The sequence below is a fragment of the Gavia stellata genome, chromosome 32, assembly GCF_030936135.1.
Source record: "Gavia stellata isolate bGavSte3 chromosome 32, bGavSte3.hap2, whole genome shotgun sequence".
Lineage (NCBI taxonomy): Eukaryota > Metazoa > Chordata > Aves > Gaviiformes > Gaviidae > Gavia > Gavia stellata.
In genome coordinates this window covers 1,545,014-1,569,874 of record NC_082625.1, presented here as the reverse complement: position 1 = coordinate 1,569,874, position 24,861 = coordinate 1,545,014, and the positions used below count along the sequence as shown (strand labels likewise).

Below are 24,861 nucleotides of genomic sequence, written 5' to 3'. Positions count from 1 at the left end.
GTTTTCTATATTAGAAGAATTTTTAAATAAAGTTTAATTCTACTTCTTCTAGCAGTTTGTAGAATACTAATTCCTTTGGTTGACCTGCAGGCAATCCTGCCTACAAAGGACATGTTTTATGTGGCAACAGTGACTTACTCCATGGCCCGGCCCGGCATTAGAAGCTGTTTCAGGCCCTTTCCTGGCTGCGGGACAGGAGGGCAGGAACTGCCGACAGCACGTGCTAGTTGGTGCCTGAAAAGAGCACGGAGGCTGCCGGGGGCCCGCAGGGAGCAGGGATAGATCGCTGCTCTGCCTTGCAGTCGGGCCGAGTTCCGAGAACCAGAATTTCCTGCTTGAAAATGTCCACCTGACTGCTCGCCTTAGCATGCTGGAGATGGCTGAGGGTGGCGGTGAACCTGAACCTGCTCTGGAGATGGCTGGAACCCCAGCAGGCATCTGGGATAGAGCAAGACTTTTGTGGATTGGTCAAACACCTGGAATTTTTTCTTACTTGGTCTAGGACAGAAGTATTTTTCCCTGCAGTTGTGCAGTCAAGCAGGATGCTGACTATGTTTGATCGTTACAAATGGGATCTGCTTTAATGCAGATTGCTTTTTTTTTTGTCTTTTATGCCAAAATTTGAATGGTTCTGGCAGGTATTTTTGTATTTTGAGCTTCAATTTAAAAGGAAGAAAACTGCTGAATTAATCTCTCTGCAAGTAAAACTTTGAAGCAACTAAGAATTTTAAAACTTACTGCATACTGTCCCTTTCCAAAACATCACCTGAGCTGCTAAGCTAGTCCCTTGAATTTCATCATAGGAGCCACGTAGGTTTTGTTCCAACAAGTTACTCGCTATATGAAAATTTTAACCCAAATGGCAGCTTCCTTTCTGTCAAAAAGATGCCTCGGCTATGCTGGCACTCCAGTCTCCTTACCCTGGTTATCTGCAGTTCCTTCCTCAGAAAAAAATTGCATCTGGCATAAACCAAGCTATCATCGCCTTCTCCTCTCTGTTCTGCCCTGTTTGTCTGCTGTCGGGCTGACCGGAATCTCTGCCGAAGCAGCTCCTTGCAGAGGATGTACCTAGTGGCAAAACTCCGTATGAAACACATCTGAAATACGTTAGCAAGAGGTGCAAAACTTTGGTATTTGCCTAATAGATCCGGAGACACATCCAGAGTAGATCCTCTTTCTATTTTACTGTGTAGAGGCTTGTCCTGAGCTGACAAAGCAAAATTAAGATGCTAGGCTGCCGCACAACAAGCGACTTGAGTTTTCTTTTGCCAAGTTACTAGCTTATGTTTCAAGCTAAGGGTTTTTGTGGACTAAAAGAGAAAACAGATCTTCCAGTGTTTGTTAGGACTGCTGGATACTGCCTTTGCAGATGGCAAAGCTTGCTGTCACCTCGGTAAAATTCTGCCCAACGAGGATAAGGAAAAAAAGTTATTGAAGAGCTTTCTGGAAATAACTTTACCTAGCTTCTAGGTAATAAAATGCATCTTGAGCTAGACCTGTTTTGAAACTCCCCTGATGACGCGGTAAGTGAAAGAAGTTGAGATGCAGGCGTCTGTGTGTGTTCCTGTGTGGATTAAAGCATCACTTCAGAAGGATCGAGCCTTTAGGAGTTAACCATAAAGTTTTGAATGGCCCGAGGTGAAGCCAGTGGCTCTTGGTGCTTTGGGAGAGGCCATAAACCAGAGTAGCAACTGGTTGTGAGCTGCGCTATTAACCCTTCAATATTTGGAGCTAAAATTGTCTTGTGCAGAAGGTGGAAGAAGGTACTTTACAACAAGAAAACTTGTGTTCAGTCTTGCATAAAGGATATTGAACACAAAGTTGTTAACAGAAATGGTGAATCTTTAATCTGGAGTGGAAAACAGCTATGAAAAGTTGAGTGTGTTGGAAATTTCCCGACCAAAGGCTGAATCCAGCCCAGAAGCAGGCATGCTGGAGAGGGGAGGATGAGGCCCCGATTCTAGAGCTGGTTCTACTGCTCTTTTCTTGCAAAAGCCTCGATTAGGTGCCTTCTGCCTTCCCTACCCTAGCAAAACGGGAAGCACACTGGCCTGCGCTTATGCATAAAAATAATCAGCATTACCTCACTTTCACTCTTTTGAAACAAGTACCGAAATCACCTGATAGGAAGCTGCATCTAATGATGTGTGGAAAATAATTGATGAAAGATTGGTGCTGGCATTACAAATAAAGTGCAGTTCCTGTCACTTTATTTACCCTCGATTCTAAACTTGCTTCAGCCAAGATTTTGGAGTTTTTCCTTCTAAGAACAAGCTCACCTGCAGGTGCATGAAAACGCTGAATAAAAACTCCTGAGGCTCCTGTCAGAGACAGTGAAGTAGGCTGCAAGCCGGCAGCTCAGAAGGCATTTTTGTGTATGAAGACGGTTGTTCAGGCAGCTCGTGGGGAAAGTTAATTTATTAATCCCTTTGTTCCCGTTTCCGTGCGTTGGCTTGACCGGGCGATTGAGAGAATCCCAGCCGCGGGGCTGCCGAGCACCGTGTAGACCCTGAACAGGGCCAAGGCTCCCCCGAGCCCGGCCGAGGGCCCCGCAGCAGCCGGGTTAACGTCCCTTCGCCAGCTCCGGCGGGAGAGATCGTACCGGGGCCCCGGCAGAGGTGCGGCCGGTGGCACGAAACCGACCGCGCACCCCTGACCCAGATCCGCGGAGGAAGCGGCGATGAGTCACCGCACCCGCGGACTGCCGCGGGCTGCGCGGCCCCCGGACGGCTTGCAGGGGCTTGCCGCCCCGCCACCGGCTGCTGCCGCCGGCCGCGGGGCCTGCCCCCGTTTCACCCCCTTCCCGCCCCACCGGGACGGGTCCGCGACGCTACGGCGGGGCTCGGGGACCGCGAGGGCCCGGCAGCGCCCTTCCCCGGCGGGGGCCCGGGGCTGCGGAGCGCCCGGCGAGGCGCCGCCCGCTCCCCCCCTTACCCCCCCCCGCCTCACGGAGCCCGGGACCCCGCCGCCGGCCCCTATCTGAGGCCCCAGGCCGGCCTGCGCGGGCGGATAAGGGCCGCCGCCGAGGCCTCTCAGCGCGGCGGCGGCTCCGGCCCCTCCCCGCGGGCAGCGCATCACCTCAGTCGGCCTCGGCGCGGTGCCGGGCGGGGGCTGCCCCCCCCTCCCGTCCCGCCGCGGTGCCCGGGTCGCGGGGGGGGGCGGCCGGGCCCGGCCCCGCGCCTCGCAGCCCGGCCCGACCCGGCCGCGGGCCACGCCCCCTCCCGCGCGCCGCGCATTGGCTTCCGTTCCCCCACCCACCGAGCGCCGCGCGGCCTCTACTGGCCAGGCTGCCCTTCAATCAAGAGGCCGCCCCGCCTCTTTTCCTCACCGCTTACTATGTGGGCGGGCCGAAGGCGGGCCCTGGCTGCGATTGGCTAGCGGAGTGGGCAACCCCAGCTTTTCATTGGGCGTCGCAGCCGTCCGTAGCTCGTTTCAAAAAAAAAAAAAACCAAAACCACCCCCCCCCCCCCCAAAGGCCTGCGCAGGAGGCGGGGCGAGGCGCGCGGAGGCGCAAGTTTGTCCAAATCTGCCTAGCAACCGGGGTGGGCGGGAAAGGCGTCCCGAGGAGGTGACGGTTGGTGGCGCGCGCGCCACCCCGGGAGTCCCGCGCCGCCGGCGGCGCGCGGGGCGGCACGGGGAGGGGAGGGAGGGAGGGAGGGAGGAGGCGGGGGGGGGGGGGGGAGAGGGAGGGAGCCCGGCGCGAGGCGGGTCTCCCTGCGCGCGCAGCCCCCTCCTCCCTCCCTCCTCCTGTCAGTGGCCACCTGAGGGAGCCGCCTCCCCTCCCCCCACGGCCCCAGTCCGGCCCGGGCCCCGCTGAGGAGGAGGAGGCGGCTCTGAGGGGGCTGAGGAGAGTGAGTGCCATCCCCACCCCCCGCAGCCCCTGGGGACCGGGGGGGGGGGCGCTCGGGGAGGGGGACACACACACCCCGAGGGGAAGGGGGCAGCGGGGCTGAGGGGAAGGGGCGAGTGAGGAGGCGAGGAAGGAGGTCGCGGCGGGGGGGGGGGGAAGCCGGCGAGGGCAGAGGGGCCGGGGGAGGAGGACGGGGGTCGCCGCGCGGGTGGGGGGGTCGCGGACCGGCGCTGGTTTGGGGGGGATGGCTGCGAGGCACGGCCGCCCCCCGGGGGCACGGGTGTGGGCGCCCCGCGGGCGGCGGGGCCCGGGCACGGCGGGGGAGGGGAAGGCCCGGAGGGACGCTGGGGAATTGGCCTGAGGAAGAGCGGGCCTGGGAGGGGCGCTCACAAAACGGGGGGGGGGGGGGGGGAAGGGGGGAGGGAAAGGGGAGGGGAAAAAAAATTAAAAAAAAAAAAAAAAAGGGCTGGGGAAGTACCAGCGGAGGGTGGGCAAGGCTGAGGGGGTGCCAGGGAGGAGCGAAGAGTGCATCCTGGGAGTTGCCCGATAGGCACAGCTACCAGAGCATGTCAGCAAAGCCAGATTATTAGTCCCAGAGACTTGGGAAGGCGGGGGAGGGGAAGTGGGGGAGGGGAGGGAGCGACCGACCGATGCTAAAGATGGGGCATCCGGGGAAGAACTTGGGGCCACCGGGCCGGGCGGGGTGTAGCCGGCTCCGGGGAAGGGGGCATGGCGGGGGGGAGGCCGGCGGCTGGGGAGGGCAGGGTGCTGCTAGGCAGGGAGGGCAGCTTTTTTGGTAATGAAGGTACCAGGACTCCCGAGAGAAGCCTCGGTGGTGCGTGCTTCGGGGGGAACAAGACGTCCACTGCGAGAGAAAGTGGCACGCCAGCAATGGACAAAGTTCTGTGGCGGGGCAGCAAAAAGCGAGGGTCTGCCGTGGATGAGGCGTCCCTGGGAAGAAAGGGTGAATGCAGGCAGGGTGAGGCCACTTACCGAGGGGACCTGCTAAGCAGGAACAAAAAAACTGGTTGCTTGCCGGAGAGTGCCAGATGGGTTGAATTCACGACAGGACTTAAGATGGAGGTGTTTTGTGGGGCTGATGCCAAAGAGGAGTCCTTATACCCCTGAGTCTAGAGGCGTGGAGGTTATGTGCGCAAAGATTGAGAACCAGGCTCATTTGCACGAATTTTGAGAACACCACTGTTGCGCTTGCCTCGATCGCTTTCTTTTTCTGGCAGTGTTTTATCTCTGTACTACTTTGCGGGGGGATTTAGTTTGTACGCAAGACGAGCTCTATTCAAAATAAAGTTATATCCTGTCTGTGGTCTACCACCTTCTCCTCACCCCCAGCTACCTGCCATGTTTCACAGAACGTACCTAGAGGGCTGCTTAAAAATCTAATTCAGTAATAATTTTCTATCTATCTTCTACTTTTTTTCCCCATCTTTGTGATAAGTGCAGTGAAAAGCTAGAGAGAGTATGAGGGAGTATATGTATGAGCTGTGTGCGCTCTGGCAGTTGCCATAGGTCAAAGAATATTGTCAGTTTAAGTATTTAGAAGTAACTAACTTTACAAATGTTGACTCTTGGCAGCATTTTAGCAGCAAATTCCAAGCAAAAAAGTGTAAGGGAAGAAAAGGCTTTTCTTTTTGCTTTAACTTGAGAAGGACCCTTAAATATAACTCCTAAATGACTTAGAAATTGGTGGTACAGATATTTATTTGAACCAGCTGAATACAAAGCACTATTAAATGCAAAGAAAATTGTGTGAAATGCTTCAGTATTTTTCGTGACTGCACCACACACAAAGTTTTCAGAAAGAAAGCCTGTATTTTTAGTGGGCAGTCGTCTTTTAAGCTTTAGATTGAGCTTTTCTTCTAGTCTCAGCCTCAATGGTACAGATGACTTCTTTTTTTTCAGACTTTCTCAAGAGTTTTAATGACACAGCTTACATGAACCTGAGTGGGCATACTGTTCAAACAGTGACTAAATCTCCCAGAGAGTAAAACAGATGATGTTATCGCACAAATACAGCTGAAATCACGCCTGTGTACCAGCGGTCCCTAAATCCTGCTGTCCGATGGGCTACTATCTGAAGCGAGCAAAATGCTGCAGGCATCATTTCACGTCTCCCACTTGGCTTCACTTTAAACGTCTTAATTTCCTGTTGCCGTGAGCAATTTCAGAGGGTCTTGCAGGAAGAAACTTGTCTATAAGCAACGAGTTGGGGACTACAAATAACAAAATTTCGCTTAAAAAAGTACACAAACACACTGGCTTTGCTTTTGAAAGCCACTTGAAGAATGTGAATTAGCTTTCATCCAAAGTTAATTATCCAGTTTCCATCATGACAGACTTGAGTGCTTCAAGGATTGTACATAAGAGGCAGAACCACTTGATGTTTACCTCCTTACTGCAGCAAAAAATCAAAGGCCGTTGCCAGATTTAGGTATAACTGAATGTCTCTTATTTCGATAAGAGTTCAGCTGTTTGGGCCAAAGGGAGACCAGCTGCTTCCCACCCCGATGTCTTCAGCTTGGATTTAGGGAGCCTGCTCAATCTCTGGAGAAACTGGCTTGTGGGTTGTCACAGCTTCCCAAAGGCAGGCAGGGAACTTAAAAGTAATAGTGGAGATGTATTCAGTGGGTCATAGCCACATTTTTAGCAGTGCTCCCCAGGGAAGAGGAGAGACAACCCTCAAATGTCTCCTAGTAGTAGTGTAATGCTGTGGAATGAGGACTTGGAGCTTTTTTTACTGCTAAGGCCAGAATGAACTGGAACAGCGAATTACAAGTCACAGTTTTTAAAACTGTTGGACCACTTGCATCCCTTGACATACGCATTTCCACTTGAGGAACTCGGCAGGATCAGCGGGCTGCTACCCTAGTCTGAAATAGCTCTATGGCATTCTTGCTCAGACAAAAACTCTCCAGGAAGATGTGCGAAAAGCATTTGCCTATTGGGGCTTGCCGGTCGCGTCCCCTGTTCCTTGCAGAACGCTGGGGTTCGAGCTCGTTTGCCTTTCTGGGCTGACTCGGAGTATCTGGTGTCACAGTTTTGGTGTGCAACCAGAAATATCAAGGGATGTTGCAGCCAAAGAACAATGAGAGAAGGCACACTGTAAGAATACCCCTTTGCTGACTAATTCCCTTTTCTTTGGAGCGAGGTGGTGTGTACGTTTTCGGAATCCTTACCAGTGCGCTTACCAGCCCAGGTCTGAGCACTGACGGCATTTGGGCTGTCGTACCCTGTACACACAGGTAGGCCGGCTGCTGAACAGCATCTGAGAGTGTCTCCAGAGGCCAGCGGTCTTACCTGCCTTGTGGGTTACGTATAGAGATGCCATAAGGTACTTTCAGAATATTTTTATATTTTTACCCAAATAAAAACCAAATTTTTACCCAAGTAAAGTAAATTGCATCAACCAAATTCATTGACCCATCTTAATCACAGGAGAAAATACTCCTCTGGGTCTTCAGCAGAGTTAGAGGAGAGAGCTTAAAAGTCAGGATGGAGAAGAGGACGAGAATTACTATTGTATGACTGAATCCTCCCTGCCTTTTCACTTAAGTCGTGGGTTTTAATCAAATAGGTTTCTAGATTTGCAAAAGAAGCAAATTAATGCTGGTTGTGAAGGATACTCTGTGGAAAACACAATTTCCCTAGAAACAGGTACATGGATATACTATTGGCATGTATGAGTTACTGCGTCTTTATCATAGTTTCATTTTACAACAGGTTCCTTATGTCAGCTGTGACATCAATTCACCCTTTAGCTTCCGTGGCTTAGGACAGATCTATTCCTTGCTGCAAGTGAATAATCAGGGTGTTAGTGACAAGCTGAAGTACTGGAACGATACCTGCGGTGTTTGCTTTTTGGTTGCCTGGCACAGTAAACCAGTGGCCTTATGCTCACAGAGCTACCAGAGGTATTTTCAGGATTTTTCCATCTTATTTATTGTTTTTGCAGCTCATGGCAGCTTTCTCCTTGCCAGAGAGCTCCATCTTCTAATCCACCACCCTTAGTCATAGTCTCTTCTAAGTTCTTGAGGCAGCTGAGCCCACCTGCCCAGCTGGTAAGACATGGACCTTCCATGGAGGCTGGAGAAAATGTGGGGAGGATGGTCAGTATTTGGTGACAGCATCTGGGCTTTTGGCTCCAAAGGACCCCAATCAAGTAACTTCACAGTTGAGGAACATTTTCTGGGTTTAGCCTGTTGTTACCAGTACGTAACAGACTTGGCATCATGACTGCCAGTATAAAATCAAGGAGTTTTTTTTCGAGCTGTTAGATTTCACCATTTTTTCAATGTACGTGCAATATAATTACCGATAAATTACAAAGCATTATATTTTTAATTTATACGTAAGTATCTCCAAAGACCATCTGAGCCCAAATACAGTTGCTTTGGTTCCTATGCGCAGACCAGTTAACTATCCTTCAACAATTGATTTATATAACTGAAATAGCTAGGGAAGTGAGAAATTTCCTTCCTCTTAGGATACAATGCCAAGGATGTCAAATCTCCAGGGAGCCTGATGATAAGAATTGGGCTGTCCCTTTTTGCAGTTATTAAACAAGTATCTGATTATCCATTAGAGCACTGAAACCGTGTGGAACGCGGTTCTGCGGCACGCACTCTCCTCCCGCTTAGTTGCCTGTGCCTCTGCACCCTGCAGACCCAGAGCAAGGCTTGGGAGGTGCTGAGGGAGGACCAGCCTCCTCTTCCAAGGAAAACAAAGGCTGCTTCAGCTTTTGGCGACATAGATGTGAGGGTTTTTTTCCCTGGGAGCCATCTCTTGGCAGTGCACTGGCAGCGGAGTGTCACCAGCAGCAGTATCTGATGGCTGCGGGGGATCTCCCCCGCTGCCTTTTCTCAGTAGAAGTATTTGGATTCGTGGTCCAGGACAGATTTCAGATTGGAAAACAGCTTACCAAAGTCTGCCTGTTGGCACAACTAAGCGTTCTTCTCCTCTTCCTCAGCTGATTCTTGTTCCTATTGAACAGCCTGGATTTGCTAACATAAAGACTAGGGGAAACCGCACGTGCAATTTGTGAAGTAGTCTTAAAATACGAGGTTATTTTGGAAGAAGAAAACCCCTGATCTCAGTCTTCCAATAAAAGCTCTGTGTTAATTCTGTGAAGGTGGTCTCGGCAACTAACGCAAACGAGCGCGCTGAGATTTATAGTTCAGGACTTCTGTAAACTCTAAGCAAGAAGCGGTGGTTGCTTTATGAATACCCTTCCCTTGAAATCTGCCTGAGAAAATAAGACCAGTAATGACTGATCCCATCAATCCTAAATTTAGAAAGGAATCTAATTTATAAGCCTTGCTTTTCAGCAGGAAAGCAGGTTACGGAACTGACCTAGTATAGTGCTGTTGGGGGAAGAGAGGAAACTTCATAGAACTGAAGTTAGAATTAGCAGGGGGTTAGGGAAAGAAGAGACTGGCGGGTTTTATGTGCTGATAATAAACATCTTATTACCAGAAGGAACAATGTTAATAAATGCTTATAGTAAACATGGTATAAGACTCTCATAATCCTCATGAAAACACAGAGGTTTTCGATAACGCAGCATACTCCAGTAACAATCTGTCCAGTCGATTTTATTCAGCTCAGTAAAACCTGGCTGTGCTTTCTCAGACCTTTGGCTTTACATCAGTGTGCCCGTCATTGTTTGTAATGTAACTTTATGGTAAGGCTCTGTGGGCGTCTTACAAATAGACAGTCAAGTCCTTGAGAATGACAGGTAACGGAGGACTCCGAGCATTCATCTTTTAAAAATAACAACATGTGTTACAGCAAACTGAGGTGGTGTTGTACTGTCAAACTTTTATTCACCTATGGAAGTTTAAAAGGAAGTTGTTTGAGAGGTGCAGGAAACTTGCTTGGCCTTGACAGGATATAAAAATTTTAATGAATTTAATTACAATGAAGATGATTTTGTAGCGAAATGGCGCAGTTGTCTTTGGGTGCAATGCAAGTTTCAGTGCAGTGCTGATCCCTGGGTGGATGCCTTGAGAAACCAGGAACAACTGGGCACTCCCTCTCACAACTCCGAGGAAAATGCTCCATTTTACTGAAGGGACAGTGTTCTGCCCGTGTTTTACTCAAAGTGCCTACTTTTTGCTCTTTATCTACCTTTTACTGCAGTCACTTCTAAACCAGGATTGTACTAAGTTCATTGTGTCTCTGTTGCAAGGTTTCTACATTTGATTTCAGTTCTCTGCCTGGCCCCCTCCGAGGCTACCTTCATTTTGGTCCTGGAGATTATCGGTGTGCTAAGGTTCATCACAGTCTGAAATTTAACCTGTCATGCCGACCCCCTTGCTCGATGCTTTTGTCTGTAGCCAAGCAGTAGTCCCGCTCTTTGGGGTAAGAAGGGCTTTACTTTTGGTAAAAAAAAAGAAGTTAAGACTGAAGCTAGTTCAGTTGAAAGATGATTTTACACACAACCAGCCTCAGTGTTCGTACACAGGATGGGTTTTAGCAGCAGGGAGAGCATGAATCATTTGCCTGTTCGCGTATTAAAAGAAATCTAAAGTAAGAGTAACCTGACAATGTTTTGGAGGATCTTGTATCTACTTTCATCAAAACTGTATCACTGGAAAAAGAAGGTCTTGCACAGGCAGAACTTAAAATGAATACGGAATATGTTCCATCCACTCTTTATTTCTCAGTTGCCCCATCTTTAAGGATCTTTAGCCGGCACTCGTCTGTTAAACCACAGAGAACTGTCGATGTTATGGCATCCATACAGACAGATATCTGATTGTGCCAGTATTAATCTCCGTTAGGAATCTAGTCTGATGCTGGATTGAGAGAATAAACTACTGGGAATTGCTCAAATACATCTGTGGAATTTAGGTGGAGTTCTTCAGGCTGCAACTACAAACCGATTTACCTTGTAAAAGACATTCCCTACACGCTCAGAAACCCTTAGTTTGCAGGGTCTGAACTGTAAAAACAAATCCTTCCTGAATCGGGCTTTTCTGCGTCCAGTTTGCCAACTGGTAAACACTGACTGGGGGGTTTGTTCAAATCGCATTAATAACGATGTATTATTAACGATGACAACCTGGAGTCAGTAATAACCGCCTCCTGTGATCTCCAAGACACTTTGGTGGATAAACACAAATCCCACTTGAAAATACTTTTGAACCCTTTCAGTTTTAAGAGTGATAAGCTGAACATTCACAACTCGGCTGAGCAGCACAATCTGGCTTTCAACATCACAATCTTTGGTACAGTTCCCGAAAAGAGCACCACAGCCCTGTGCAGGGACGCCTCATGTGTGTCACAGGGAGAGAGCAAAGTTTTAATCACGGCGTCCACAATACTGTGCGACTCTCCGATCTGCCGCTTAATCTCGAGAAGGGAACCACTGCAACCCAAAGTATCCCAGGCAGTCTAACTGGTGCCCTCAAGGATAAAAGCTGGTTTTCTAGAAAATGGGGTAACTACAAATAGAGCTTTGGGTCCGTTCTGTTCCACATTTGGTAAAAATTAACAGTTACGGAGGTTGTATTTCTATTTCCCCCATTACCTCTAATTTGGAGGGCATTAAGGACCAAAACACTCTCCACGCTGGAGGAAATGCCGTACACATTTTAATTCTAAGAATTCTTCCTAATAACAGTGGTGCGCCAACTCTCTTTTCTCCTGCCTTCGCCGTTCAGGGTTTCAGAGTATATGGACACGGCTACTAGTGTGCATTAGTAATTTAAATATTTTTTAATCAGGAGTCAACAAAAAAATTATACACAGCTGGAAGTGTTCATTATTGCACTCAGGAAGCCATTCATTCTTAAAATTATGGAGTTTAATAGCACAGCGGCCCTGTAGCACTCGGAGAGCCCCCACACTGAAGAGTTTACCAGCTAGAGGAGGCAAAATGCACTGTCTATGTGCGAGATGAGAGGAAATTAGCAGATAATAATAAAATCATCTCATTGCATACATAGACCGTGGCACAACCCTGAGTTTTCATTTAAAAAAGAGGGTGTTAAGTGATCAGCAGCCCAGCTGATGCAGAGCAAGCCGCTGCTGGTTGGCAGACTTCTTGGAAGCAGATTCCCCCGGTGCTGAGGATCCCGTAGTCTGTTCTGGAAAAGGGTTCCATGCTAGGGAAGAGACTCAGGGACCAAGCCTTATCTCTTGCACAAAATGATAAAAACAGCGAGGTTGGTGAGGGCTCCTGGTTTTCTTTTGGAGTATCGCACTTAGAGGCTGCAGATGAGACAGTTGAAAATAAGCTGGCAGGTCCAGATGAAAAAGATTCTCAGGAATATTCAGGGATGGATACAATCAGCAGGAAGGGAGCCTGAGATCTCCGTAGGTGAGCACCCACCGATCAGAGTCCCTGCTTCTCACAGGACTGTTTGTGGCAGTTAAAACTTACAGAAAGTCAAATTATACAGGAACTCTGTAGAGTTTTCTGCAACTAGTTAATTCTTCTTTTAGTCAGGGTCAAGTACTGATGAGCCACGTGACAATGATCAGTAAACAAGCAAGAGGTGCTTGTTTACAGCCATTCCCTGGAGTAATGGCTCTCTGGGTCTGACTCACTGCCAGCAAAACGTTTGCGTCCGAAGTTGCAGATCGCAAGACGAACTGAAGCGATCCGAGACGGTCTGTGGTGGACCAGTTTTCAGGAGGTTGACATGTTGTCCTTTGGCAGATCTTTAAATGCCAGCAATGCTGGGTGAACTTTGTTCTCTCCCACTTCCGAGCAAAATCGATAGTCCATGAAACGCTTGTTGAATTGGAGCAGAGCTCCTAATATATCCTCTTCCAACCATAAAAGTGCTTATTAGAGACGGGGTCAGATAACACCACACTGGAGGCACCATCTTGGGCCAAGCAGTATTTGCATACGTCCGCTGCTTCCCCCATTTCCTCAATAGCTTACTGATCTTTTGATTTCTTTCCGTTCCAGAAAGATTAATTTTCATTTCTATTTAGGGTCATTCACCTCACTGCTTAGATGGTGGAATTTTGAGTGTTTCCAATCTTGCGTTCTGCTTTGCTGCAGCAAACGTTTCACACTGAAGCGTTACTCCCAGTGGGTGGGAGACGGGCAAACAGACCCGGTGGTAGGGATTATACGGTGACCCTGAAGTGTCTCAGATTCTGCTTGTCAAAAAGCACCAGTTCACCAGCTCATCTATTCCTGAACCACTTACCAGAAATTCTGTCTCAAGCAGCCGGTGAGAGCTGCAACTTGCACTTGCATGAAAATAGTTTCCCCAGAAAATAAGTAAAGGACCGTCCCCTGGTCTCGAGTCTATGGAATTCCTCTCATTCTTAGCATAAGCCATCTTAAAATTGTATTCTTAAGATTTTGAGCACTGTTGCAGCGTGCTTACAGTTTTACGCTTTTTTTCCTTTAACTATATAAGGATGTAGTCTGTTAATGTCAAACTTCTAGCCAGGAATGTAGAAGATAAAAACCTCCCATCCTTCACAAGATACTGGGGTTTGCTTTTTTTTTAAAAAAAATAAAGGATTGCAGCCTCTCTTGTCCCAGCGTCGGATGCCAGGTCAACACACGCTCAGCAGTAGCCCCTAGTTCATCTCCTGAAGGGTGGAAATGAGGTGAACAGAACGGATACAGACACCGCTCTGAAGCAGCTTTCAGAAATACCAGTGCTCCTGACGTCTTGGTCCTCCAGACCATCAAACGACTTCAGAGTTGTGTTCTCTACCTTTACTAAAACACGTATCGGCTGCTGAGCTTAAGAACTTGTTTGGCCTGTTTAGTATGCCAATATTAGCATGTTCCCATGCGTCCTACATCTGCTGGTGGTTGCAGGAAGATGACCAAGTCTCCCAGATCTGGCTTGAGCTTTACTTCTTCTTTGACCTACATTCTGATGTGCATTGAGAAAAGGCTTGATCTCATTTTTCATCCTTCCTTTAGGGACACTTGTGAATGTTGCCTGAATTGTTTGGCTTTCTTTTCTCATATCCCAACACCAAATTCTGCTATTGTTGCAATAAAATTAGCTTCCTAGCGTGTGCTGCATTGGGTGGTATTTTTATGAAGAGTGTAGATAGTGTAGTATTAAAATACACGGGAAGGATGAAGTATTTGATCCATATTATCTATGTATGGACTTTGCATTTGGAACGCGGGAAATACCTTTGGAAGAACAACTTAATAGTTGGACTTTGTGGCTCCAGCAAAATTTTGCTTCTGTGATGTTCAGCTTTGAAGTCGAATCTAGGCAACGTAACATCGGTTTCGGTTATCAGCACGAGTATTTATGCAGTTTTCTGGGTTTATGCCACATTCTTAAATGAAAATCATGCGCAAGCAAGTATCGAAGGCAATTTGCTAGGTTGGATGTCTGTAACACATCTTCGTAAAAGCTGAAAAGACTGATAGAAACAAAGAAAGCGCGTGCCTGCTGCGTGCCGCTGGCACGGCTGACCGGGACGGCTTCCCTCCGCAGCCACCCACACGCCGCAAGGCACCGGGGAGCGTCATCAGCGCGGCGCAGCTGATGCCCTCCTCCGAACAGTGTCACCTTAGTGACACGCCCAAGACGTGCCAGCTCCGTTCGCGACAGCCAGCTGCGTTCCAGCTTCCCTTCTCCCATCTGACCGCACAGGCGGGGTGCTCTGCTCTGCGCTTAATTGAGTAGCTTTAATCGAGGCCCAGGTGAGAGATGGTGAGGTAATGCTGCTCTGGTATTGCTTCACTGTGCATCAGCCGATTCATAACAAGGTTTGCAGAAGTGCAGCTGTTTGCTTACATAAATGGCTTCTCTAATTCCGGACTGTTGGATTTTAATTTAAATGTAGTATTTAATTTAAATTAAAACCCAATAATGTTAATAATGTAACGTTGCCTATTTTAATGAAAGTGTAATACGGTGATGCATAGTGCCTAAGTATTTAGTTAGAAGGTGCAGAGGCCGAAAAAGGAGTATATTCAGATTAAAGGTGCACTGACGCTTGGCTGTGAAGAGTTTAGGTGCTATTTTAAATAGGAGAGGGGACTGCTTTAATCGTATTTTAGCAATACTCTCTGCCTGGCAAATACTGTCCACCTGGCAAAGATGTTTATGTATTAAATAGGGATAAGATACCATTTATGAATTACTGTCTCACGTGTCTGGTTTGCCATGTTTGGACCCAGCTAGTGTCAGCTTTACTTTTTTCTGAACACGAGATTAGAATCTCTCCCCAGATCCCAACTCTTTCAAAGTCTGACAGATACAGGCAGATTAATTTAATTAGCTTTTTTCCTTCATTTGTTGCGGTTTCATAGAACTTTTCCTCCTCCAAGCAGCTTAGGACTAGTTTCACTTCAGTGGCTTACTTAAACGTGTTGCAAACAAGTTACTCCACGGTACGTACGCATTTCTAGGAGTACGCAAGCCTGTGGTATCAGTGTTTCTCTTGCTGATAGAGCCACCGACTTGCCACCGAAATAACATCAGCTTGTGTCTGTATTCAGCAGCTACAGCACTGATGCACCCTCCAGGTGACTTCATCCGTAATAGTCCCGCTGGCTGCTACACCCGTACCGTCCCCCGGCAGCATCTCATTGCTAAAATTTGAACGTTGCCCCCAAAGAGAAGCCGGTCTTCATTAAAAACTAAAACCAAAAATCAGTCGCTGGTCTTAAACCACACACAATTCTGAAGTATTTACTAAATAATCACTTACTGCCATGTTTCAAGTAAGCTGGCGAAAGAAAGACATAAAAAAGCATTCTCTTCCGTCTGCGGTAGTATTTCTGTGCATCGTGGTTGAAGGACTGCAGACGGGTGGTTGGGGTCTCTAGGCTGACGGTCACCTCACCTGTAACAGCTAAAACAGCATTTTCCCTGCCAGCCTTCTCGTGAGGGGCTCTGGGGGAGGTTTGCCGCGTGCTCCCGCGGCTGGGTTCGGTGGGAAGGCGGAGGGCGGGCAAGCAGTCGTGGTGACGGGGCCGTCCCTCCCCAGGCCCGCTCTCCCTCTGCGTTTCTCGGAGAGGGCGCCTGCAGTCTTTTGACAAGGGGTTGTCCGTCATTTTTAATGTAAAAAAATAATCAGCGAGACTCTGGATGATGTGCTGAGTGGGAGGCACAGTAACGGTGCAGGCGAGTGAGCCGTCACTGTCGGAAATCCTTTGTGCTTGAATGTGGGGTGTAATTAGGGGATGTAACCCACAGAGAGGCAGAAGAGGGTCCCTGTCTTTTCACAGGACCTATAAATTAACTTTTGGCCTCAGAATTAAGTCATCAAAATCTGGAAAAAAAAACCCATCGCTAATTACTCTGCTGCTAAACCTCTTTCAATAAGTGTCGCACTTGGAAACTTGTTGGTGGGGAGCATTCGCACACCAGGTCTGGCAGAATATTTCTTTTGGGGTAATTTCTTCCCTAACTCCCTGTGACATCCTTCCCGTTCTTAACTTCGTGCTTCAACTAGGTTTTAGAAAACGTGTCAGAAATACGACTGCGGAGCCAGAAGCTTCATCCTTTTAGGGAGGAAGGAGAACCCCGAAGTACGGTGTATAGCTCTAGTGAAAATTATTAACCTGAGGCTGCCTTACTGGGGTTGGTGAGGATGATGGAGGAGCCAACAGACCATGTCCAAAACATAACCCGTTTCCAGAAATGTGGAAAACTGGAGGTCTTGAGGCTTGTTGGTGTTAGCCTGCTACAGAAAACCTAGAATTTGGATTTTTTGGTAACTTGCAAAGGTTATTGATATACCCCCCCTTAGGCAGACCCGCAGGGGGATTACAGCCCGGTGAGAACCCTTAGCAGATCAAAGAAATACGAGGGGGAGAACGGCGTTCCGTGAGCCGCCTCTGCTGAAGGACAGGAGAAAGGGGGTAGTTAGCTGGAAAACCACACCAGGGATCGGCAAGTGTAGGATATTAAAGGGGTCAGTAATAAAAAAAAACAGGGTTCAGAGTTACTTCTGCCATTAATTTGGTCTAATTTACCCGCTGGACTTAAGATCGGGTGAGCACAGCTTCAGAAAGCCCCCGCAGAGTTTCCCTTAAGAAGCCGGGCGGGAGGAGAGCCGCACCGCTCCGCGAACGCCGCTTTTCCGCCCCGTCCCGCTGCAGAGCCTGCAGCCCTGCCTTCAGCGCCGGGGAAGCGGCCGGGATGGCAGCGCTGCCTCGTGCCCTCGCGCGTGGGCCGCGCCTCGGGAGTCGCGCTCCTCCCGCACGCCGCGGCCAAGGCTTGGCTTTCCCAGGAGTGGCGAGAGATTCCCAGGCTGCTTTCTGCTGCTCGCGGAGCCGCTGTCGGCAGAGCCAGCGTGAGCTACCCTGAGACTCCCGGGTGTAAGAAAATAGCGATTTCTGGTGTTGGCTGCTTAGGGCGTCTCTCCCCTCAGTCTGGGGAGCTCAGACCGTCTCCATCAGGCTTTACCGCCTCCGAGCGCGGTAGCGCGGCCTCCGAGCACCGGTAGCGCCGCCCGGAACGCGCCATCTGCCCCGCTACACTCTTTGCCCGGTAGCCCTCAGCAGGGCCGAGCCCGGGCAGCCGCGGGAGCGCTGCGCCGCTATCCCGTTTCCTTCACCAGCGCCTGCCGACGCTCAGGAAGGAAAAAGAGAAGCGGCCCCGAGGACGATCCGTCTCGGCGGAGGTCCTGCCGTCGCACCGGACCGCGGCGCCTCCGGCAGCTTCCCTCCGCCCGGCCCGGGCGGCGGCGCGACCAGAACAATGCCCGCCCGGCGCGGGGCACGGAGGCCGCGGCGGGGCGGCCGCCGCTCCACGTGGCCCCGGGCGCCGCAGCGGGACCCGCGCCCCTCCGCGGCGGCGGCGGCGCCCCCCGCCCGCGCCGCAGCCAATCCCCGCCCGCCTGCCGTGAGCCGCGACCCCTCCGGCCAATGGCGCCCCGGGTCACAGACCTGCTCCACCATTGCCCGGAAGCGGCGCCGGGCCCCCGCGCGGCGCGGTGCGGCCGCTGCTGCCTCCGCCGCCGTCCCCGCGCCAGCCCCGCCGCCGCTGCGGCGCAGGACGGGCCGCCCTGTGTTTCGGGGGCCGCCGCGCGCATGCTCCGCCGAGTGACGCCGCGACTCCATGTGTGAGAAGCGCATTATTTGGCAAGGGGAGCCGCGGCGGAGGGGATTAGCCGGGGATCCCGTGGCGGCGCGGAAAAGGGGGCGGCGAGGCGCGGGGGAAGCCAACCGGCAGCTCGGGGAGCGGCGCCCGGATGCGCGGGGAGCGGCGGGGAGGTGCCGCGGCGTGTGAGTTCGCGGAGTAAAAGTTCTCGTTGGGTTTATTGTCTTGGGGGAGGGAGGGGGAGAGAGGCGGCGGCGTTATTTGTGAAAGGCAGCCGCCGGGGATGCGGTGCGCTCCCGGGGAAGCGGCGGGAGAGCCCGGCCGCGCGGGGACGGCGGGCAGCCCTCGCTAACCCGGCAAAAGTGCAAAGTCCCGCTCTGCGGCCGCCGGGCGGACCGAGGGATTAATGCCTGCCAGGGAGGGAGTCCGTGCCCCTGCCTGCGGCGGGCGGGAGAGGGGCGGCGGGGCTCCCGGGGCGCTTCCTCGCCGGTAAACGGAAAGTTTGGCGGCGCGGCGCGACCCCCCGAGTCCGCGGCCGAGCGCCCCGGGTCGCCGCCGGCTTTTGTTCGGCGCTGGGACGGCAGCCTGCGAGGCGTTTGTTTCGGAAAGTTGTTACGGGCTTTCCGCCGTGCCTGCTTCCTCTTCCTCCTCCTCCTCCTCCTCCGTCGCCGCCCGGGCCGGCGCGGGGCTGGGAGCGCCCCGGCCCCCGCTGCCCCCCGCGCACGGCGGGGCCGCCGAGCGGAGGCGGCGGGACCGGCCCCGCGGGGCCCGCGGCGGGGGGCGAGCGGCCGCCCCGGGCAGCCCCCGCCCCGGGCAGCCCCCGCCGTGGCACTGGCCCGGCTGGCGGCCAGGCTGCGGCCCGTGTCACAATAAGAGTCCCTGCCCGCCCGCCCGCCCTCTCTGCGGCTCAAGGTGCACCGGGCTGCGCCCCCCGGCCCGCCCCGCGACCCCCTGCCACGCACCGGGGGGTGGGGGGGGGTGCGCGGCCGCCGCCCCGGTGCCGTGTCGGTAGCGGGGTCATCGGCCGGGGCTGTGCGGGCGAAGGTCTGGCTGGGCGCCCTGCCCCGGTGCCCCGGCTTCTCCATTACTGCACGTTCCCGGCGCCTGCGGGAGGGGCCGGGCAGGATTTGGCCCCGGTCGGGATAGTCCTCTGGAAGTGGCGCTGCCCAAGCGCACATCGAGTATCCGGGAATTGCGGCTGTCGTCTGTGGGGAAGCGGGGGCTCGGTGACCGAAAGCTGCCCGGCATCGGTTACTGCTTTTGAACGACAAAGCTGGGGAAGCCCGTAAGTCGGGATGCACGTACTTACTTCTCTAGAGCATCTGCTTACTTTATTTTACACTCTGTATGTCTTAGGTTTTACTTTCGCTTGTCTTTTTTTCAGGCTGCCCCACACTCTTCCATTTCTGCGCTTTGTGCGGTAAACCCCTTTCCCCGGGACAGAGGTTCCCGAGCTGATGGATACGGCAGCGACTCTCACAGGGCGCTAATTTGCGGGCATGGCCCTAATCCTCATTTCCAGCTTCTTTTGCAGGTGTTTGACTTTCGTCTTTCGCTCTTGCTTGCCCGCCCGTGAATGCAGCTGGAAGCAGAGGTAGCAGAGCTGCTTGTAGAGAGAGTTACACAGGAAGTGAAACGAAGAGGGGCCTTTGGGAATAAGAGACATGCCGGTAGGCTGGAAGCTGCCATACAGCAGCAGGAGAAGCGAACGAAACCCTGCTTTCTTCCAGACAAACTATTGACCGGCGTCTCAAGTGGAAGGAGACGTGGGGAGGAAGAAGCAGGAGCGCAAGAGACGCGCGGTTAGTGGAGAGGGCACGGAGGTAGGGGACCAGAGGCAGGAGGCGGCAGAAGAAAGTAAGAAATAAAGGGGTGTGTAGCACGTGGAAAGCTTTTTGTGAGAGTCAGCTGTGCGGTGGCCTCCTGGGTGTTGTGTTGCCGTGCACGTGCACTCCGTGGCCCTGGTGACAAGCGGTCAGTCTCACCAGATCTTGGGACGGTACCCGCCAGGATGTGGTGGCGATGCCGCACTGACGCCTGCCAGCGCTGGGGCCGTGGGGAGGCCGATGGCCCCCCGAGCGCTATAAGCGGGGATCGCGCTGTATGCTGGGGGGGTGGAAGCCAGCCGTTGGGGGGGGCGTTACTGCCGAGTGCCGCCTCACAGTCACCCGAGATTGTGACACGTACGGAACGGCATATTCCTGTACATCACGCTCCATTACTCGCTGCTGGCGTAGCCTTTGGTGCGTCTGGATTGTCAAGCTCTGGACAAAAAAAAGGGGTGTGATATCCTGGAGGCAGCGAGGCTCCGCGGTAAAGTGTCTCAGATAGGATCACAAAATACGCTGGTTTCAGGGCTGGGAACTGGTTAGTTTGTTTTTTCTCCCCCCGCCCCGACTATCTGGTTTTGAAAATGGGGAGGGCTGCGCAGCTCGGCACGTGACGTCGAGGCTGTGAAAGCTCACCCCTTTATGCGTTGTCTGTGGGTGAGCAGCAGGCTGATGTTCCTCTGGCTTTTACTTGGAAAAAGAGCGGATATGTTACCAGTTAGCGTGCTCTAGTTGAACTTTGTGAGTGTGAAAAGGACCGAGTTCTGTGCTCGGAGTAAAAACCGCCTTGCCGAGTTTCACTGGGAGAGAGAGTGAGTTGTGTATCTGTGGTCAGTTGGTATCCAGCAGCAGAGCAGGATGGAGGTAGCTGGAAATATTTCTCTTTCCTCAGAGGTGGAAGCGCAGAGGAGTAGCTAATACTATCCCTAACAGCATTACATAGTCATGAGGTTACATCAATGGGTGATGATGCAACACTGCTGGCATATGATGCAGTGTCAGTATGCTAATGCTGTAACTTAATATAGCTGCATTACGACTTTTTTGTAGTAATTACAGGCCTGTAGTCATATGTGGAGCTGTTTAAAATCGTTGGTTCGAATTCAGACAGCGCTGGTGTATCGCGTGACGTTTGTGCGGCTTACGCAAGGCAAGACGGAGGATTTGGATGGCTTTTTCGGCCAGACAGCGGCACACGTACATAGGTACAACGTTTGGCCCTTCCGGGGACCTCCCTGCGCGGCCTCAGGTTTGAACTGGAATTATCCCTGTGCTCTCAAAGGAACTGTAACTGTGGAAGGAACTCCGGGCTTACTGTCTTATGGTCTTACACTTCTATTTCTGGGTGTGCTCTTCGTTAGCCCTACCCATCGCACGGGCTATAAGCATTCTTGCTTCCTTACCGAATCCCTCCTGCTATGCTGCTTTAGGGGGGGAAGAAGAAGGAACGATGCTTGGGAGAAAGGCAGCCAACTTCTGACGTCTTTTGGATAGTGCTGGAGGTATTTTAAAAATTAAGTCTAAAATTCATTCACATGTGATGAGGCCGCGTTGGAGATTGTCTTAGTTTTCAGTGGTACCTCTCGAGATGGTATCCATGTTGTGAAGTCCCTGGCCAGTCGCCAACCCAGTCGTGGCATCTGGTACGAGGAATTGGGAAGGAGAGAACTGGGAAGGTGCTGTAGTGGTCAGCAAAGCTCAGGTTTTCTGTCTGGATGGAGCACTTGCTCTGTGTGTAACTTCTGAGTGGAAAATGCTGTTTTGCTGACTAAATTTAGAATGTTTTCTTTGAGCATGTTTTGAACCACAAACTTCTAGATGCAGTATCTAGATGTTACTCACTGATAGTAGGTATTAAGTGTACTTACGCATTTAAAAACTTAAATCTTTGGGCATCAGAACTTACGTTTTGGATACTATTCACATATGAACTGTGTGCTCTTCCCCAGGCTTAATACTTTGGTTTCTTACTCTGAGGGGAGCAGTGGTGTGCTTATTTTGCTCGTGTTTCCCTCATACGTGTCAGGTAGGAAGTTGAGTGCTCTGTACAGAGTTCACGTGTGTGATGCATACCTGTGCAGGTACAGACTTTTATCCTGCGTACAGGTACTGCTCGAATGGGTCACAACAAAAAAGCTGGAAAGAAAACATGCAGAGTGTGCATTCCCCTTTTGAATTAAAACACACATGCTGGGCTCTCGTTACAAAAGAAAAGGAAAAAATGAACTCTGATGTGGAGGTTTTCTATTCCTCCTCTTAGAATGACCAACACTGCAGCCCTGTTCCAGGTACTTCTCACCTTCCGATTTATATCTTTTCCAATAATAATCTAAGTACCGTAGAACTGTATGGTGTGGGGGGGTGTTTCCCTCCAAATGTTCCTGGAGACTGTGGCATCTGAAAATATGGCAGGCTTATTTTTAGACTTGGGAAAGTAACGTTTGCTTTTGCGTAATGCTGTTCACGTTTGAGGTATCACAGCACACGGTCTGTGGACCAGTATGTGAAGTGCAATGTAGTTGGCATATTTTCTTGAATGAGGGGAAAAATGGTATGTGAGCAGTCTTTCCTCTTCTCCTGGCACTAGACAAAATGTTATGAGAAGAACATGCCACTGATGGACTAGGAAACTGCGGGACAGCCCTTCAGATGTATTCCTCTTTGAAAGTCTGTTCTTAATAGTTTTTCCTCAGCCTGTCCCTGCTCTCCCTGTGCTACCCATGCTGCTTGTTTTAGATTTGTGCCCTTAAAACTTACAAGCTAGAGTTTGGCGCTTTATGTATAGACATTCGGCTTATTTATGCATTCCTATTATGATTGATTGGTTTAAAGACTTGCTTGGGATCCTTTTTTTGAGGCTTTTCTAGCCTTCTTCCCCCTCCCCTTGCCTCTGCGTTTCTGTGGCATCCCTTCACCTGGGGAACTGGACGTCCACTATGTTGACCCTCACTCAGTGGTTCCTGCTTAATTTCTTACGCATCCCGTGGAATTTCTGAGGCTATTCATTTCTTTGTGATATTTTCTATCTGCTCAGCACCACGCAGTCTGAATGCCCTGTGCACCTCAGTGAACGTCATTGTTGGATGAATCATGTGTCCATTTTCAGGTGGGGAAAAGGAGAGTGAATTGCCCGAAGCAAGCATTATAGGACAGGGACAGAACAAAGGTGAAGGTTGATTAATACACGGTTTCCTATGTTGGCTTTTTGCTGTTCAGCATTTCTCCTCGTCCCTTCCCCGACTGCTGAAGGTGCCGGCGTTTCTAGCTTTCATTGCCTTTAATTGTGTTCTTTGGTATTTGACTTCTTGGTGTGTCAGGTCTCGGGACTCTCCAGCGGGGCACCAGTAAACAGCTGGTGTTTACCTGCGAGCATTTGTGTGTGTGTCTGTATGACCTGTTCGGCATCACCTCGGGAGACTGCGGCTACCATGGGGCAGGGAGGAATTCTCCCATACAGCTTTCCTACCTCTTAATTACAGAGCGCCTCTTCGTTGTGCTGGGGCTTTTTAACCTGTTGTCCGCTATGCTCCTCTCTCTAGTGCAAGTGAGCTGGAAAGCAGCGTCGTGACTCTGGCTTCACGAGCACAGCTCTCCCTCTTTGAGTGAAGACGGCATCTGGAGGAAAAAAGTAATCTGATTAGGCCATTTGGGCTGCTTGGGCCAAAATCAAGGTTTAGCCAGAAAGTTTTGCCTGGTTTTGATGTGTTGACTCTTAAGAAAAAAAAATGTTTGAGTGTGTTGCTCGTTCAACACACTGAAATAGGGCAGAAAGTGGAAAACCTTAGCTACGTGCAGCTGTAGTAATGCCCTTTTCTCTCTTCCTTGTCTTATTATCGGTAGGGTTTGATGCAGTTCAGCATTGCAGCTTGAGCGCTGGTCAGCAGCGGGTCGGCATCTGGCCGGAGCTGTTGGATCTGGTGCGGTAGGCAGGTGCCAGGTGTTTGTCCCTGTTGCATCTTGGAAAATAGCACTGCTGAGGACCAGCTGATGTCCTGTGTGCTGTGGTAACTTGTTCTCACCTTTACCTTTGCTTCCCTGTCCTCCCTGAAGGTGAAGTTTTATATTGCCTCGGGTAAGTCACTTAAACCTCTCCGTGCCCTGGCTATCCCATCTGCAAAATGGGTATAAGCGTGTTTTACAAAGGAAGCATGCAAAATGTGGCTTATAACAACATTCCTTTTATTTTCATCTTCTTTAGCTTTTATCTCTGAAATTATTTAACCACAGATCATCTTGTTTTTCAAATGAAAATTGCTGGTAGGACTTAAGATGAGAAGGGGGGGGGGGGGGAAGTCATCAGGTTTACCTCGCGATCTGTAGTGCTGGTTTGTTGTATTAGGAAATGCAAACATTTGCAAGACCTAGGAGACTAAAATTTAACAGCCAGCCACAGACGCTGAAGGCCAGACAAATACCGGGAAGGAGTGTCACGTGTCTAATGGGGAGCTGGCAAACCCTAGACCGGGGGAAGCAGGGAGTTCGCCCCTGACTCTCACGTGCGTTAATTCAGGACTTCATGTCTTTGTAGGTGATGTGCACAAGTTGGGTGAGTTTTTGAGCTCTGCAGAATTTCTTTCTGTACATCCCCTATAACCGGTGGGTCTGTCCCGGCAGCAGGGTCGAGTCTGTGCGCCTTTAACCAAGACATACGGAAGCTTATGATCAGGCGTGTTTGTTTTGCCTTTTATTTTTAAAAGGCTTAATTTCAGGAGGCTGTTTCACCTCCTGCCGCTGTCCTTCCTGGAGAGCCCTTGGGCACGGACTGGACTCCGCAGGTCTTCCCTCTGACTTCTGGTTTGTGCATAAAACACTGCTGACCTAGACCTGATGGGGTTCCTTTCCCATTTAGAAATCTTCTGTGACTCAATCAGGTGCTGCTCACATTAAGCAGAATGTATGGAATGGTCTGTATCATGAAAATGATTGGAGTCTTAAAGCGCTCCGGGAGTTCAAGTCTCATTCATGTGTCAAAGATTTATTTAACACTCACATCTCTGAGTTTATCTCAGTCTGTTCTGTTTGTATTCATTCTTATTAAATTCTTGGGTTTTATCTTTTTCTTTTACTCCAAGCGAGTTAAGCATTTCAGCCTCTATTCATTCTCCTACTTCTTTGTTTTCTTTCCTTCTCTCTCCCCTCCCTCCCTCCTTTTTCTCTCCCA

The 24,861-nt window shown here is 50.8% G+C and overlaps 1 protein-coding gene across 2 annotated transcripts in view; it reads left to right on the top strand.

Annotated features, from left to right (window-relative positions):
- Positions 1–3,831: 3,831 nt before the first annotated feature.
- GATAD2A (GATA zinc finger domain containing 2A) overlaps positions 3,832–24,861 on the top strand; it is a 66,029-nt gene continuing 44,999 nt past the window's right edge. For both annotated transcript variants that reach the window (XM_059831966.1, XM_059831965.1), the window contains exon 1: positions 3,832–3,851. The gene's annotated coding sequence lies outside the window, so the exon portion shown is untranslated. The remainder of the gene's footprint in view (positions 3,852–24,861) is intronic.